Source organism: Schistocerca gregaria, chromosome 1 (genome assembly GCF_023897955.1).
Source record: "Schistocerca gregaria isolate iqSchGreg1 chromosome 1, iqSchGreg1.2, whole genome shotgun sequence".
NCBI lineage: Eukaryota > Metazoa > Arthropoda > Insecta > Orthoptera > Acrididae > Schistocerca > Schistocerca gregaria.
Genome location: NC_064920.1, coordinates 344,355,853 through 344,372,951, shown reverse-complemented (window position 1 = coordinate 344,372,951; position 17,099 = coordinate 344,355,853). Strand labels below are relative to the sequence as shown.

At 44.6% G+C, this 17,099-nt stretch overlaps 1 protein-coding gene across 1 annotated transcript in view; it reads left to right on the top strand.

The window, feature by feature from the left end:
* Positions 1-17,099, top strand: part of LOC126346362 (uncharacterized) — a 142,245-nt gene that overhangs the window by 85,441 nt on the left and 39,705 nt on the right. The window lies entirely within an intron of this gene.

Genomic DNA, 17,099 nt, shown 5'->3' with positions numbered 1-17,099 from the left:
AGAGGGAGACACCGAAGCTGTGACTGCCAAAGCGGCGCCACCGCCAGAAACGGAGGGCGACTGCTTCACACAACGCGCTGCGGCGCGCTCTTCAAAATAGCAGTTATTCCACGGCTCAGTATAGACTGGTAATTATTTCTCTAGAAACCTGAAACTTTAGCGAGGTGCAGCGGGCTGTAAACGGCTGAGTTAATAGAAACTTATCCAGTCTGTGAAGATCTTTAAGTGACAACTCGAAAAAAGAAACTGTATTTCCAGTCGCGAATACCGATGTCGGTGATAAAACAATTTCCAAACTATCCCTACAATTTACAAAGTCAACTTAGGTGCTTCTCATGAGTAGAGAACCAGCAAACGTGTCTTCCACACATCTTTCCCCTGCTACATTCACACACCACAGTCGATCTTCTCTCAACCAGATAAAGATGGGAAACGTGCACAAGCAGTCCATCGGACGATTTACGTGGGAGGGAATAATGGCCCAGCGCAAGCACACGTCAGTAGTCAATTTCTGAAATTTCCTTGGGCAACACACAATATCACGAAGACTGTCCAACGCATACTGAGTATTAGTTCGCCATTCAGCCGTCTAGAAGACGACACGGCTAGGCCAGGTACATTCCTGGACCCCAACAGACCTTTCCATTCAGACAGCTCCTGCTCTTAGCCGGAAATGTGAATCATTCCCGCCAAAGGGCACCGCCGCTGCGCGCCACGCATCCCCAGACAGATTTCAGAGAACTTGAGGGTTCAAGTGCAGATAGTGATGAGGATCAGTGGACAAAGTTCAAAACCATCGTACAATATGAATTAGATCAGTATGTGACAAGCAAGATGATAAGAGATGGAAAAGAGCCACCGCGGTACAACAAACGAGTTAGAAAACTGCTGCAGAAGCAAAGGAACTTCACAGCAAACATAAAAATAGCCAAAACCTTGCAGACAAACAAAAATTACACGAAGCGAAATGTAGTGTGAGAAGGGCTATACGAGAGGCGTTCAACGAATTCGAAAGTCAACTCCTATGTACTGACTTGGCAGAAAATCCTAAGAAATTTTGGTCTTATGCCAAAGTGGTAGGTGGATCAAAACAAAATGTCCAGACACTCTGTGGCCAAAGTGGTACTGAAACAGAGGATGACAGACTAAAGGCCGAAATACTAAATGTCTTTTTCCAAAGCTGTTTCACAGAGGAAGACTGCACTGTAGTTCCTTCTCTAGATTGTAGCACAGATGACAAAATGGTAGATGCCGAAATAGATGACAGAGGGATAGAAAAACAATTAAAATCGCTCAAAAGAGGAAAGGCCGCTGGACCTGATGGGATACCAGTTCGATTTTACACAGAGTACACGAAGGAACTTGCCCCCCCCCCCCCCCCTTCTTGCAGCGGTGTACCGTAGGTCTCTAGAAGAGCGTAGCGTTCCAAAGGATTGGAAAAGGGCACAGTTCATCCCCGTTTTCAAGAAGGGACGTCGAACAGATGTGCAGAACTATAGACCTATATCTCTAACGTAGATCAGTTGTAGAATTTATTATTATTATTTTCGAGTATAATAACTTTTCTGGAGACTAGAAATCTACTCTGTAGGAATCAGCATCGGTTTCGAGAAAGACGATCGTGTGAAACCGCGCTCGCGCTATCTTATGCATCAATGGGAAGAGGAGTGGCTGGCAGTTTCTGACAATAAGCTGCGTCTGGTAAAGGCCACTACGCGACCATGGCGTACGTCCTACCAGTCATACAGGCGGGATGAGGTTCTCCTCACTCGCCTCTGCATTGGGCACAGTCCCTTAACGCATGGTTTTTTACTCCGGCGGGAGGACCCCCCAATCTGCAGTGCTTGTGGCGTCCAGATTACTGTCCGCCACATTTTACTTGACTGTCTTTTATTCTCTGACCAGAGGGCGGTGGTTTCTTTGCCACCGGATTTGCCCTCTATTTTGCAAGACAACGCAGCGACTGTGGTTAAGGTCTTACGGTTTTGTGTCCTGTCCAATCTGTTGCCTCGGATTTTAGGGAGAGGGTTTTAATGTGCTGCTGGGTGACTGGCTCACCCAGGTTTTAGGTAAGAGGTCCGCCAGTCACGATTACCTCCTTGTTTCCCTTCGGTATCTGTTCTCTTTTCCTTGTGTTTCCTTTCCTTTTTACTGTGTTTCTTCTCCTCTTGTTTTGCCTCTGTATGTGAGCATTTGGAACTGCGTCAGGCCTGTGTCTTTTAGCCGTTCTCTTGTTTGGTGTCCGTCTTCGTGCCTTCACCGCATGTGTTCCTGTTTCTATGCGTTTGGGTGCTGATGACCACGCTGTTTAGGGCCCGTAAACCTCAAACACACACACACACACACACACGCACACACACACACACACACACACACACACACACTCGCGCTATTCGTCCACGAGACTCAGAGGGCCATAGACACGGGTTCCAAGGTAGATGCCGTATTTCTTGACTTCCGCAAGGCGTTTGATACAGTTCCCCACAGTCGTTTAATGAACAAAGTAAGAGCATATGGACTATCAGACAAATTGTGTGATTGGATTGAAGAGTTCCTAGATAACAGAACGCAGCATGTCATTCTCAATGGAGAGAAGTCTTCCGAAGTAAGAGTGATTTCAGGTGTGCCGCAGGGGAGTGTCGTAGGACCGTTGCTATTCACAATATATATAAATGACCTTGTGGATGACATCGGAAGTTCACTGAGGCTTTTTGCGGATGATGCTGTAGTATATCGAGAGGTTTTAACAATGGAAAATTGTACTGAAATGTGGGAGGATCTGCAACGAATTGACGCATGGTGCAGGGAATGTCACTTGAACCTCAATGATGACAAGTGTAATGTGCTGCGAATTCACAGAAAGAGATACCCTTTATCATTTAACTACAATATAGCAGGTCAGCAACTGGGAGCAGTTAATTCCATAAATTATCTGGGAGAAGGCATTAGGAGTGATTTAAAATGGAATGACCATATAAAATTAATCGTCGGTAAAGCAGATGCCAGACTGAGATTCATTGCACGAATCCTAAGTAAATACAGTCTGAAAACAAAGGAAGTAGGTTACAGTACACTTGTTCATCCACTGCTTGAATGGGTGTAGGATCCGTACCAAATCAAATGGCTCTGAGCACTATGGTACTTAACATCTGAGGTCATCAGTCCCCTAGAACTTAGAACTACTTAAACCTAACTAACTTAAGGACATCACACACATCCATGCCCGAGGCAGGATTCGAACCTGCGACCGTAGCGGTCGCGTGGTTCCATACTGTAGCACCTAGAAGCGCTCGGCCACACAGGCCGGAGGATCCGTACCAGATATGGTTGGTAGAAGAAGTAGAGAAGATCCAACGAAGAGCAGCGCGCTTCGTTACAAGATCATTTAGTAATCGCGAAAGTGTTACGGAGATGATAGATCAACTGCAGTGGAAGACTCTGCAGGAGAGTCGCTCAGTAGCTCGATACGGGCTTTTGTTGAAGTTTCGAGAAAATACATTCACCGAGGAGTCAAGGAGTATATTGCTCCCTCCTACGTGTATCTCGCGAAGAGACCATGAGGATAAAATCGGAGAGATTAGAGCCCACGCAGAGGCATACCGACAATCTTTCTTTCCACAAACAATACGGGACTGGAATAGAAGGGAGAACCTATAGAGGTACTCAAGGTATCCGCCGCCACACACCGTCCGATGGCTAGCGGAGTATGGACGTAGATGTAGATTTGGATGTATAATCTTCCTAGGAAACCAGTCATATATATCTTATCACTGTACTTACAATTGAATATTACGATCGCGCTATCAATTGGACGACATTCCACACTGAGCAAAGTATCAGAAATACCCCCTGCTGATGGCGGTGGCTGTGGAAATAGAAATATCTGTACTATTCTTATGACTGGACGTACTTTTCCAATTAAAAAAAAAGTCTTTCATTCCCTTTGCGGCTACCGCAGTATTCCAAATCAAATCCATACCTTCCTTACGACTGGACATAGTCATTTTCTTTGCACATGTCGGAATGCACACACACTTTATCAGCCTGATCCTCCAGGCGATCCTATCACGTATCCCCTAATACTAAGTATAAAACTTCATCAATAACTGATTGCTAGCGATACGTAACAATACTGAACGAAAATCAGGGCTCGGTGGACGTGTCTCATAAGTTTTTCTTGCGAGTGGTACCACAGGAAGAGAAATGTAACCGCCAGATGTTAAAAACACGATCGCATTGACTGTATTACTGTCACAAGCTGCGTTCGTTCTACAGGTCCTCACAAGTATCGCTGACGATATCCACGTTAAAAATTATAGAAGCCTCATAAACACAGGTTGACATTACCTCCGAATGAAGTGGTTTTTCCGTACAAATACCGTGACACTGAATATAGACAGTGATCGCCGGAGTGTGCTATATTAACAGACCGAAAGTGCGGTTACACATCGCGGACGGTGTAAGCCCGTTATAAAATCATCGAATTTAGAAAGTGATTCGGCTGAGAAACGTGGTATATGAAGCCGGTATTTGCAACTCCCTCATGCTGTCGCTAGATATTTTTCCAGCACTTGTAACGCATTTGCCTCGACGCCACATCGGAGGTTCTGGGATATATCAACTGCGTTATAGGCGATGGTTGATTGAAAATGAACACATACAGTATATGATATGCTGATTGAGGTTGTAAGAAATGTGCACTAGCTTTTCAGATCTCTAGTGTGAGGTTTTCCTGTAGAAATGCTGTCTGCGATTTAGAATCAAGTCTTTCCATTCAACCACATACCGACGTTGAATCCTATGGAGAAATCCTTTTTAATGGGAAAAAGCACACCAGGAGATTGTCTGACACAGATTTTTTTTGGATTCTCCTTGGGTGGGCAGAATTATTTAGAATTTAATCAAACTTTGACATCATTCATTCATATTTCGAACAGTTACGCTGTGTCCTCTGAAGCTTATGAGTATATTTCTCCAATTGCGTGCAGTGTAGCCATTTCGATTTTCATTTGAAATAAAAAAGGTTTTGATTTTACATTAATAACTTATTTTCTAAGAATACGAATCTCAGTGCAGTTGGAACTAATGAAAATTAAAATTGTTGCAGGCGTTGGAACAATGTACTTCGATTTTCACGATTTTTTCTTTAATTATGCAAAGAAAAATGCCCTTAAAATCTGGTTCATATAATTCGTAAAATTTTAAATAATCACACTATCTATTTTCAAAACGATCGATTCTATACTTTTTGAGTTTGACTACAGGAAAAAGTAAAAAAAATGTCATTTCGAGATAAACGCGTTTGTAAAATAAATTCTTGGAAACTAGAAATTCAAGGACGTTAACAGTAATGTAAAACGCTTACGGCGTAATCTGCGATTCCCGCACTATACAGCACTATCTTCCTTATAGGCTCCGTTTTGCGCTTGCAGTAGTGCTTTCGAAGCTTTCCGACCTTCCTTCGATTTCAATGAACTACGTCGATTCTGCCGGCTCACGCTCTTTTATCCATTTGTTCGGCATAATTGAAGCTTTGCGTGCCTACTACAATCCCTGGCTCATTCATGACAATCAGAAGGTATGAATTTCCGTCATTGAACAAGCCCACTTCTAAATAGACGACAGAACAACGATTTTTAATCCGGAGCGCAAGTGTTTAGGAGCTAATCGCCAAATAGTGGAATTAAAACTTTCATTCGCATTTTGTTTGTGGCCACTTAAACATCTCTCCAGTTATTGATCCCTTCATAAATCTTCATAAAATGAAAGAATTTTCTTCTATAAACTCGGTTCTATGCTCATGAAATCTAAACGAATGCAAATTTCGCTTTGAAATTTTGACAGCGTTTTATTGAATATTTAAGCTAACGATTTATTGGATTTTATGAACCTCCTACTGTGGTTCCCGCCCTTAATGATTACATCCACTAGTAAATCATATTTCTTGTACTCTCATATATCGAAACGAGTCACCTTTTTCGAACCTTTCTGTTACAGTCAGATTCCAACGTGGTTTTAGAGAGTCCCTATGCATCCTGTAACTGCTCTGCCATCCCTGCAGCCTTTGCTCATGTGATCGTCCCAATTTAAGACGGAAATGAACAGAAGTCGGAGAGAGCAATATCTACCACATTCTGCAACCCGTGTAGAAACAGGCTGAGCTGAGTTACTGCGACAGGACCGTGTTTTGACCATTCGATGGAATTTGGACCATATTGTCCACCAACTGTGTACGTTGTGTAAAGTCAGTGCCAAACGAGGCCCGTTCCAGCAACACGAGATAGTATAGAGACAGTACAAACAGTTATGGTGGTGTTTCTTATCAGGAAATTAGAGGTACGGCAGTTCGAAGCAGATCCCTATCCCTCAGTATCAAATCACATCTATAACCCCAACATTCTATCGTCGTTATTATGTACCATCCAACAAAGAAAAATTATGAACTATAAAAGCTCCGCTAACTTCACCCGACAGAGAACTCGATAGGATTTTTACCGTATCTCCCTCTTTCCATATATCGAAAACAATAACCGTCTCTGTGCCGGCATCCAGCACATGTGGCCATCCTGCTAAATATACAGGTATTGATCCATTGCACGGACCAGTGTAAAGTTTAATTACCTGTACTATAGGAAGATGATCGCATCTCACAGACTGTACTATCAGTCGCACGAGAGGCTCCTTGTGACCATGTGTCATTGTTTGAAACATTGATTTTTTTTCTGCTGTAAGATGCTTTGTACACTGCCATACAATTTGTTTTCTCCGCCGTGACTTTGAGGACTGTGTCAGACTCTAAACTGACATTAAAATGTTCTGATCCATTGCCTCTTGCAGAAAACTAGACGTCGCACAGTGTAAATTATGTTGTTGCTGCTGATACCATAACACACACACACACACACACACACACACACACACACACACACACGATGATATTAAATAAAAGACAATCACAACATAATCAAACTGGAAGAGTTTTGCGGCGTTGTGGAGCGTTTCCAAACTGCTGTTCGAAGGTGACTGATTGCCTCTACACTCACGAATCATCTGTCACAGTGATGGAATAACTGAAATCACAGTGTTCCATTTTGATTGATTCCTCATTTTGCAGTCATGTACGGCAGCGATCTACATATTTCTTGCACCTCAAGCATAGTGTGTAATTTACGATCTTTCTCTATGCTGATCGGAGTCACAGAGCATTCTCGCATTCTTAGGATAAAGTCAGAGACTGAAAGATCCCCTCGCACTGTCTTTGAACAACCCGCCCTGCAGCACCGTTACCGCTTTATTCTGCAGCTGACCAGGAATAGACCACTACATTCCGCGTGTCGTGAATGAATGGAGCTTGTTGCACCCATGCAAGTCCATAAGATTTTTCCAGACGCGCGCATGTCAAGGAGGTTACCACTCCTTATCAGTGTATAGTAGTAGATTTGAAAGTGTTGTGATGTAATAGCAGACGGTTAAGAAAAGTAAGAAGGGGTGGTTTTTATGCATGATGGAGCTCCAGACAGATGGAGCTCAGGGCACTTTATGTGAATCAACTACGCTATCAATTCAAAAGCATTGTTCTAGTGTCTGCGATCAGTATCATGAAGGTATTGGTAAGAAAGAACATAAACACACGCACTCCTAAGGCTACACGGTTATGTACATAAAACAGGCTATATTGTTACATCGCAGCAGTTTCCGATCTATTAGTCATGTGGAATGCAATACTGTCAATATTCCAATGAAACACATATATTTCCAGAGCATCTCATACAACCTTCTTGCAGGTTTCTCTACGATAAACTATGGTAACAAATTGTAAAATAATAAAAAAAACTACTTCCTTAAAACATCGATTCTGTGTGATACATGCACAATATAGCTTTCCAGAGGTGTATGGCGTGCACTGTTCACATCTGATCACGGTTCAGAAATTATACTATGAACCCATCAGTCCCTTATAAAATGGTCGTTAATGGAGAATACATCTTAGAAGGAAACAGATACAGGCGTAGCAGCGGCGTTTGACATGTGAATCTACACGTCATGCCGCTACTACCTCTGTAAACAGGACATCTGTAAAGCAGCTGTATACACTGGCGTTGCAGTGTCTCACGAAGACACTAAGAGAAATAATTTCCAGCCTATATCTTCGGAATTATACTGTGAAAGCGATCGGTAGCACATTGCTATGTGCTTCATATCAAGAAGTATCCCTTAAATGGTATGATATTCTGGCAAACCATGTGAAAATACGTGTGCTCTTTTAATCCCAGAGTGTGGAGAGGGGTGCAGAAAGCAAGCAAGCAAGGTGGTCGGGACCAGAAACAGTAACGCCTATGTGTCGAGGGGAACCGACACAGCCTTTGCACAACAGCTTGGAGACTGATCTCAGTTCACTGAGGGTGTTCTGGTCACGCATCGGGCCAGTGTGTGTGCGAGGCAGATGGCTTGTGACCGTCGGCTGCTGTGGATGACGGACCGACCTCGCGGGAAATACACAGTATCCGTACACCCCGAAATTCATACTTTTTCATATTAGGTGCAGTGTGCTGCCACCTACTGCCAGGTACTCCATATTAGCGACCTCAGTTGTCATTAGACATCGTGAGAGAGCAAAATGGGGCTCTCCGTGGAACTCACGGTCTTCGAACGTGGTCAGATGATTGGGTATCACTTCTGTCATACGTCTGTACGCGAGATTTCCACACTCCTAAACATCCCTAGGTGCACTGTTTCCTATGCGATAGTGAAGTGGAAACATGAAGGGACATGTACAGCACAAAATAATTCAGACCGACCTTGTCTGATGGCTGTCAGAGACCGCCAACAGTGGAAGAGAGTTGTAATGTGTAATAGGCAGACATCTATCCAGACAATCACACAGAAATTCCAAACCGAATCAGGATCCACTGCATGTACTATGACAGCTAGGCGGGAGGTGAGAAAACTTGGATTTCATGGTCGAACCGCTGCTCATAAACCACACATCACACCGATAAATGCCAAACGACTCCTCGCTTGGAGTAAGGAGCGTAAACAATGGACGATTGAACAAAGGAAAAACGTTGTGGTGTGCAGTGAAGAATCACGGTACCCATTGTGGCGTTCCGATAGCAGGGTGTGGGTATGGTGAAAGCCCAGTGAACGTTATCTGTCAATGTGTATAGTGCCAACAGTAAAATCCTGAATTCTGAGTCCGTGGTTTTATCGTATGGTCGTGTGTTTCACGGGGCGGAGGGGGGGGGGGGGGGGGAGTTCAAAAAGATTCAGATGGGTCTGAGCACTATGGGACTTAACTTCTGAGGCAGGATTCGAACCTGCGACAGTAGCGGTCGCGCGGTTCCGGACTGTAGCGCCTAGAACCGCTCGGCCACTCCGCGGCTCAGAGGGGGGGGGGGGGGTCTTGCATCCCTTGTTGTTTTGCGTGGGACTATCACAGGACAGGCCTACGTTACTGTTTCAAGCAAATAAGCAAATTGCCCATAAGGCCCCCCCCCCCCCCCCCCTCAAGCAAATTCTTGCTTCCCACTATTGAAGAGCAATTTTGGAACGGCGATTGCCTCTTTCAGCACAATCGAGCACCTGGCCATAATGCACGGCCTGTGGTGTAGTGGTTACACGACAATAACATCCCTGTAATGGACTGGCCTGCGCAGAGCCCTGACCTGAATCGTATAGAACATCTTTGGGATACTGTTTTCAACAATTTATTTAGGTATGGATTTCACATTTTATACAGGCTGTTTATAAATGAATATCGGGTTTTAACGCTTTATAATATATATTACATTAAACTTACAGTTATAAATGATATGTAAAATGAAAGAGCAACTCAAACAGTCATGTTTTGTCACCAGTGAACATGCGCAGTGCGCAGTATTTCCACCGCAATCCATGCCAACTTCGGTAGTAGCGACGATGGCGACTAGCGAACAGAAAGCGTTCTGTGTTTTGCAGTTTGCAAAGACCGAATCTGTAGTTACTGTCCAACGTGTGTTCCGGCTGAAGTTCGGCTGTGATCCTCCAAAGTGATAATAACATTCGTAGATGGTATCATCAGTTTGAAGATACCGGCTGCCTTTGTAAAGGGAAGAGCACAGGACGACCAAGAGTTAGTGAAGAGTCTGTTGAGAGAGTCGTTCACTCATAGCCCAAAGAAATCAGTCCAGGAAGCTAGTCGTGAATTACAAGTTCCCGTGTCGACTGTTTGCAAAGTTTTAAGAAAACGTGTACCACTACGTCCTTACTGTTTACAGTTATTACAGGCTCTAAAGCCGGCACACAATTGATTACATCCCAACTTCGCAAACGAAATGTTGTTTCATGACGATGAAGATTTTCTGGCTCATGTTGTCTTCAGTGGTAGAGCACTTGCCCGCGAAAGGCAAAGGTCCCGAGTTCGAGTCTCGGTCGGGCACACAGTTTTAATCTGCCAGGAAGTCTCATATCAGCGCACACTCCGCTGCAGAGTGAAAATCTCATTCTAGATAACCAAATGGTTACAATGTCGGCTGTCGCCTTTCTCACTCAGTTTTACACTTACTGAAAAGGTAAAATTAATTTGATGCTACCTGACCTGAAGGGTACTATTAATTGTTCTGCTTACACTTAGCATTCTACTACACTCAACGTCCCGAAGATTCTACACTTTATGCAAGCTTAAGGCAAAACGTCAATTTGATGAACATGCGATGGATCCGAGCAAACGTTAATCTATTACAATTTCACAAACACACTATCCAAAGAGTGAACCTATACTCAACTTAGGGCAATACGAAATCTTCTGCCTAAATCAAGCCTCTCGTTGAATGGAATAGAGAAATCGCGCGTTAACAGGGTCCGGACGGCCCTGAATTCAAATCCTTAAATTTCCGTCACACTGCGAGCTTGCGGGGCGAGATTTGCTCGCGTCGACCACTATACACGTTTCTGAAAACAGGAAAACATGAGCGGCATGCACACCGTAGTATATACAAGTTACACAAATATATATATAGAAAAGCAATAGCGTAATATAAACATAAACATATTACAAGTTAACCAATGAACAGAACTAAGGAGCTTAGTTTCCTTTGATAATATATATATATACTACGTGAAAAATGTGTCAGTCCACACCCAATGACTTAAGGTCCACCTTACAAGATAATCTGTCTTTGCTGAATGGCTGACACAACATAAATCAAACGTGCAGTACCTAACATGACAATCGACCTTCAGATAGGTATTTGAAATTGCAATAGAAAATTAATGTCACGTCAATAGGTCGCTAATGCAACAAGCACGGCCCCTAAGGCCACAGACCAAAATACACACATCCTCTATCCGACCATAAAACACAACGTGACCTATATTTATCATGGCCACCTGCCTTCCATACACATAAGACATTATTAAGAAACTAATTCATAAAACCAGAAAATAGCCTACAGACCTGAAAACTACTCGTAAATCACCGCCATCTTGGATCCGTCATTTTGAATAAGTTTGGTAAGTTTGGTAGCAATGAAGAGTGGGATGACACAAAGGTAATCCCACTAACGTCGGGGAGCTTCCCATAAGCAAGCGAGGGTAATACGTGACTGCGACAGAAGATCTCACAGCCTTCTAATTTGCCGCCGCATTAGCCTGGTTCTGTCCCAGGCATATAGCTTTACCGATTGCTTTCTGCGTCGCTGGAAGTCTTGTTTTGTTTCTATATGGCAGAGAGGTGGGTTGCTGTGCTGGGACCGCTTGGTGTGTTAGAACTCACAGAAATTGCCCTCTAGGGGTGCGGGATATGTGTTGGATTGGCATCGTATATAGACCAGCAGGTTTACATGTGTTGTGTACATACACTCCTGGAAATGGAAAACAGAACACATTGACACCGGTGTGTCTGACCCACAATACTTGCTCCGGACACTGCGAGAGGGCTGTAAAAGCAATGATCACACGCACGGCACAGCGGTCACACCAGGAACCGCGGTGTTGGCCGTCGAATGGCGCTAGCTGCGCAGCATTTGTGCACCGCCGCCGTCAGTGTCAGCCAGTTTGCCGTGGCATACGGAGCTCCATCGCAGTCTTTAACACTGGTAGCATGCCGCGACAGCGTGGACGTGAACCGTATGTGCAGTTGACGGACTTTGAGCGAGGGCGTATAGTGGGCATGCGGGAGGCCGGGTGGACGTACCGCCGAATTGCTCAACACGTGGGGCGTGAGGTCTCCACAGTACATCGATGTTGTCGCCAGTGGTCGGCGGAAGGTGCACGTGCCCGTCGACCTGGGACCGGACCGCAGCGACGCACGGATGCACGCCAAGACCGTAGGATCCTACGCATTGCCGTAGGGGACCGCACCGCCACTTCCCAGCAAATTAGGGACACTGTTGCTCCTGGGGTATCGGCGAGGACCATTCGCAACCGTCTCCATGAAGCTGGGCTACGGTCCCGCACACCGTTAGGCCGTCTTCCGCTCACGCCCCAACATCGTGCAGCCCGCCTCCAGTGGTGTCGCGACAGGCGTGAATGGAGGGACGAATGGAGACGTGTCGTCTTCAGCGATGAGAGTCGCTTCTGCCTTGGTGCCAATGATGGTCGTATGCGTGTTTGGCGCCGTGCAGGTGAGCGCCACAATCAGGACTGCATACGACCGAGGCACACAGGGCCAACACCCGGCATCATGGTGTGGGGAGCGATCTCCTACACTGGCCGTACACCTCTGGTGATCGTCGAGGGGACACTGAATAGTGCACGGTACATCCAAACCGTCATCGAACCCATCATTCTACCATTCCTAGACCGGCAAGGGAACTTGCTGTTCCAACAGGACAATGCACGTCCGCATGTATCCCGTGGCACCCAACGTGCTCTAGAAGGTGTAAGTCAACTACCCTGGCCAGCAAGATCTTCGGATCTGTCCCCCATTGAGCATGTTTGGGACTGGATGAAGCGTCGTCTCACGCGGTCTGCACGTCCAGCACGAACGCTGGTCCAACTGAGGCGCCAGGTGGAAATGGCATGGCAAGCCGTTCCACAGGACTACATCCGGCATCTCTACGATCGTCTCCATGGGAGAATAGCAGCCTGCATTGCTGCGAAAGGTGAATATACACTGTACTAGTGCCGAAATTGTACATGCTCTGTTGCCTGTGTCTATGTGCCTGTGGTTCTGTCAGTGTGATCATGTGATGTATCCGACCCCAGGAATGTGTCAATAAAGTTTCCCCTTCCTGGGAGAATGAATTCATGGTGTTCTTATTTCAATTTCCAGGAGTGTAGTTCCACGTAGTCAGCGCGTACACAAGTTTCCCACTAGAGCACGCCCCGCTAAGCACAACAGCGCAGGCGCAGCGCTCGTCCGTCTCCACACTACGTGATGGCGCTGTCTTAGAGACGGACGAAATTCTGCTTCCGCCAATCCAAGTATTAATATGTAACGCAGCCAATGACATTGCTGGTAACTTATAAACCTTTTCTCCTCACGCATCACACTCGCGCTGTGATACCTGAATGCTCGAGGTATTACAATGAGTGTACAGACCTCCGATTAGTCAATCTGCGTTTGTCTGTACCAGTCTATAGTCAAGTTTCAGTCTGCGCCTAATAATATTATCATATTCCTGTACATAGCCATGAAGAGAAATGTATAGACATTTTGTCAAGTATCAGAGATACGTGAGAATAAGATTAACGTACCAAGACCAAAGGAACTTCAGATTGCCATTTGTAAACAGCATCCAGAACCAAGTTAAGTATTTTTATGCTTGTTATTATTTTAATAAATGTGTGTGAAAATTAATCAAGTTCTGTTTATAGTTGGTCACCGTCAATCTGCTACTCTAAGCGTGCAAGTGGCATTTCTATCGTCTGACCTAAGATAAACACGCCACGATAAGGCCACGAGACATATTGCTGACACTCGCCTACTTTGTTAGAGCGCCAAGTCAAATAATCTTATGGTGTGTGTACCGAAGGTCTCACAGTACGCACACCACAACATGTTTGGTCATTGCATTCCACGCCTGAGTTGCCATGCATGTGGACTTGGGGGTACCTCTAATTGCTGGGCAGACTGAAACGTCTGCCTATGTTCAGAGCTGCCTTTTAGTTTGGAAGGATGCCTTCAGATTCGCGCTGGACATTTTTCTGTTTTTGTGGTGGAAGCAGAGAGCATCTGGTTCAGGGTCATGATTGGTGCCTGTTTTGTTGCCATGCCTAGATTGTCAATTTTCGAGAGGAACTGGATGGACCTCCATGTTGTTGTGCAAAAGATAGAAAATCGGGCACTCGCCTCTGGACGGTCGTAGAGTAACGTCGTTTAATTTCTTCCATATCCAGAGACATTCACGCAGTTTTGTACTTCTACTTGGACACCCTGCTGCTCTCCGGAGTATGCCAAATGGGAGGCCAGGCAGCTGACAACACTTGGATCTTCGACATCGACCTGTCTGCTTCCGTCATATGTCTATGGCTTTGGTAAAATGCCGCAGAACTAGGACAAAGAACTCTGAGCTGCACTACTACCACGTGTTATCTTGTTGTCATCTGCAGCACCCACAATCAGCGACACTCTGTTTGCACGGAAAGACACATCTTTTGTGTGTGGTCAATCACCATTTTGAGTTATTGAAGTTCTACCTTAGTATTAACAGTCCTCCACTCACAGTGCAGTCCACAGCATGTTTGTTGTAGTCAAACTAGGCATACAGGTGTGTACTGTTAGCAATCCAGCAGCACTTCTTGCTCATGTTCGTCATTTTTGTACAGTCTACCATTCCAATGTTATGTGCCAAGATCCCTGCCTTAATTTTGCTCTTACGGAAATAGCTTAGCACATTGTTTTGTTGACGTATGATGGTAACTCAACTTCTTTTCGCAACTCACGTAATTTCTTTAGCGATTGTGTTTACGAAAATTAGCCTCCTCATAAGTGTGTGGCAAATCGATCTCCGTACAAAATGGTTGCAGGACCTCGCGTTTTCAAAATAAAATATCAGATCAAAACACCTTCAACTGTTCCAATATCCAGTTTTATTTCATTTATTCCAACAGGTTCAGTACTACAGTATACCATTTCCAGGCACCCTGGCTGACGTGTAGGAAGATTCGCACTCCTGCTCCAGTCTAAACAGGGGCCAGCACTCCGTGACTAATATCAGCAGAAGAAATCTATGGATAGCAATCACTGAACTCTGCTTCCTATTTGCACTGGACCAGAGGTGCGACTCTACCTATACATCGGTGGGTAGGCCCTGCAAATGGCGTATTGTAGCGCTGAAACCGGTTGCACAAACAAAATAAAAAAAAAACTAGTAATTTGAACGACTGAAGGTGTTTTGATTTGACATTTTCATTAGCACATGCCCAAGGGACAAAGTAAATTAGCGTTCAGTAACCCTGGCGCTACAGTATCAATGTTATCTCTCTAGAGGGTGGCGGATATCAAAATTCTTCCCTTTTGATATTGAGGAACGTACATCAGTCAGCCCTAAATGGGACCCTTTGAAGGCTAACTACCAACATGACTAAATTAATCAACTTGAATTGATTCCAAATATAGGAATTTTATCCGAGAAAAATCAAGACAACTTAATTCAGTCTCTTGACAGAAAGATACTGGAGGACGTAATAAGTTATCTGACATCTTTTGAAAACGCCTACTGTGATCCTGAATCATCAAAAACATGCTGTATGTGTGTTGTGGAGGTTGCGGCTGCTTTCCTTTCTAGAAATGAAACGAGGCCGAAGTCCTTTACCTAATAAAATTAAAGAACAAAGCAAAATCACTTTTAATCAATAAATGGGAAGTTACAACGACTTACAAATGCACTATTTTTTTAAAATACAAAACGTTAAAATTTGTTAGTAGTGCCGATAAAGATGAAATAATAGAGGATGCTAGGAAATATGTTGCAAGAAAACAAAGAGATCACAAAAATGGTTCAAATAGGTCTAAGCACTATGTGATCATCAGTCCCCTAGACTTAGAACTACTTAAACCTAACTAATCTAACGACCTCACACACATCCATGCTCGAGGCAGCACTCGAACTTGCGACCATAGCAGCAGCGCGGTTCCGGACTGAAGCGCCTAGAGCCGCTCGGTCATAGAGGCCGACCAAAGAGATCACAACTGAAGTTCCTGCTAAGGAACGGAACGTGATGGATTTTTCAACGAATTCGAATATCCGTCAGAAGAGACTTCGGCGTTACTGCAGATAAAATTTCGGAATATATCAACGTCAATGTCCAATTTGGGGAAGGTAGCGCCCTGATAGCAAGGTGGAGCGAATGTGGAAGCATATATACACAGTTCTCCTAACTGGTTTACTTTGAGCACTACATTCCAACATCCATCGCACCATCCGAGAGGAGCTTCTCCACTACGGAGCAAATAATGATATTATTGTAGTCAGTTAGTAATGGGTGATTAATATACAGAGTGTTTCAAAAATGACCGGTATATTTGAAACGGCAATACAAACTAAACGAGCAGCGATAGAAATACACCGTTGGTTGCAATATGCTTGGGAGAACAGTACATTTTCAGGCAGACAAACTTTCGAAATTACAGTAGTTACAATTGTCAACAACAGATGGCGCTGCGGTCTGGGAAACTCTATAGTACGATATTTTCCACATATCCACCATGCGTAGCAATAATATGGCGTAGTCTCTGAATGAAATTACCCGAAACCTTTGACAACGTGTCTGACGGAATGGCTTCACATGCAGATGAGATGTACTGCTTCAGCTGTTCAATTGTTTCTGGATTCTGGCGGTACACCTGGTCTTTCAAGTGTCCCCACAGAAAGAAGTCACAGGGGTTCATCTCTGGCGAATAGGGAGGCCATTCCATGCCGCCTCCTGTATGTTTCGGATAGCCCAAAGCAATCACACGATCATCGAAATATTCATTCAGGAAATTAAAGACGTCGGCCGTGCGATGTGGCTGGGCACCATCTTGCATAAACCACGAGGTGTTCGCATTGTCGTCTAAGGCAGTTTGTACCGCCACAAATTCACGAAGAATGTCCAGATAGCGTGATGCAGTAATCGTTTCGGATCTGAAAAATGGGCCAATGATTCCTTTGGAGGAAATGGCGGCCCAGACCAGT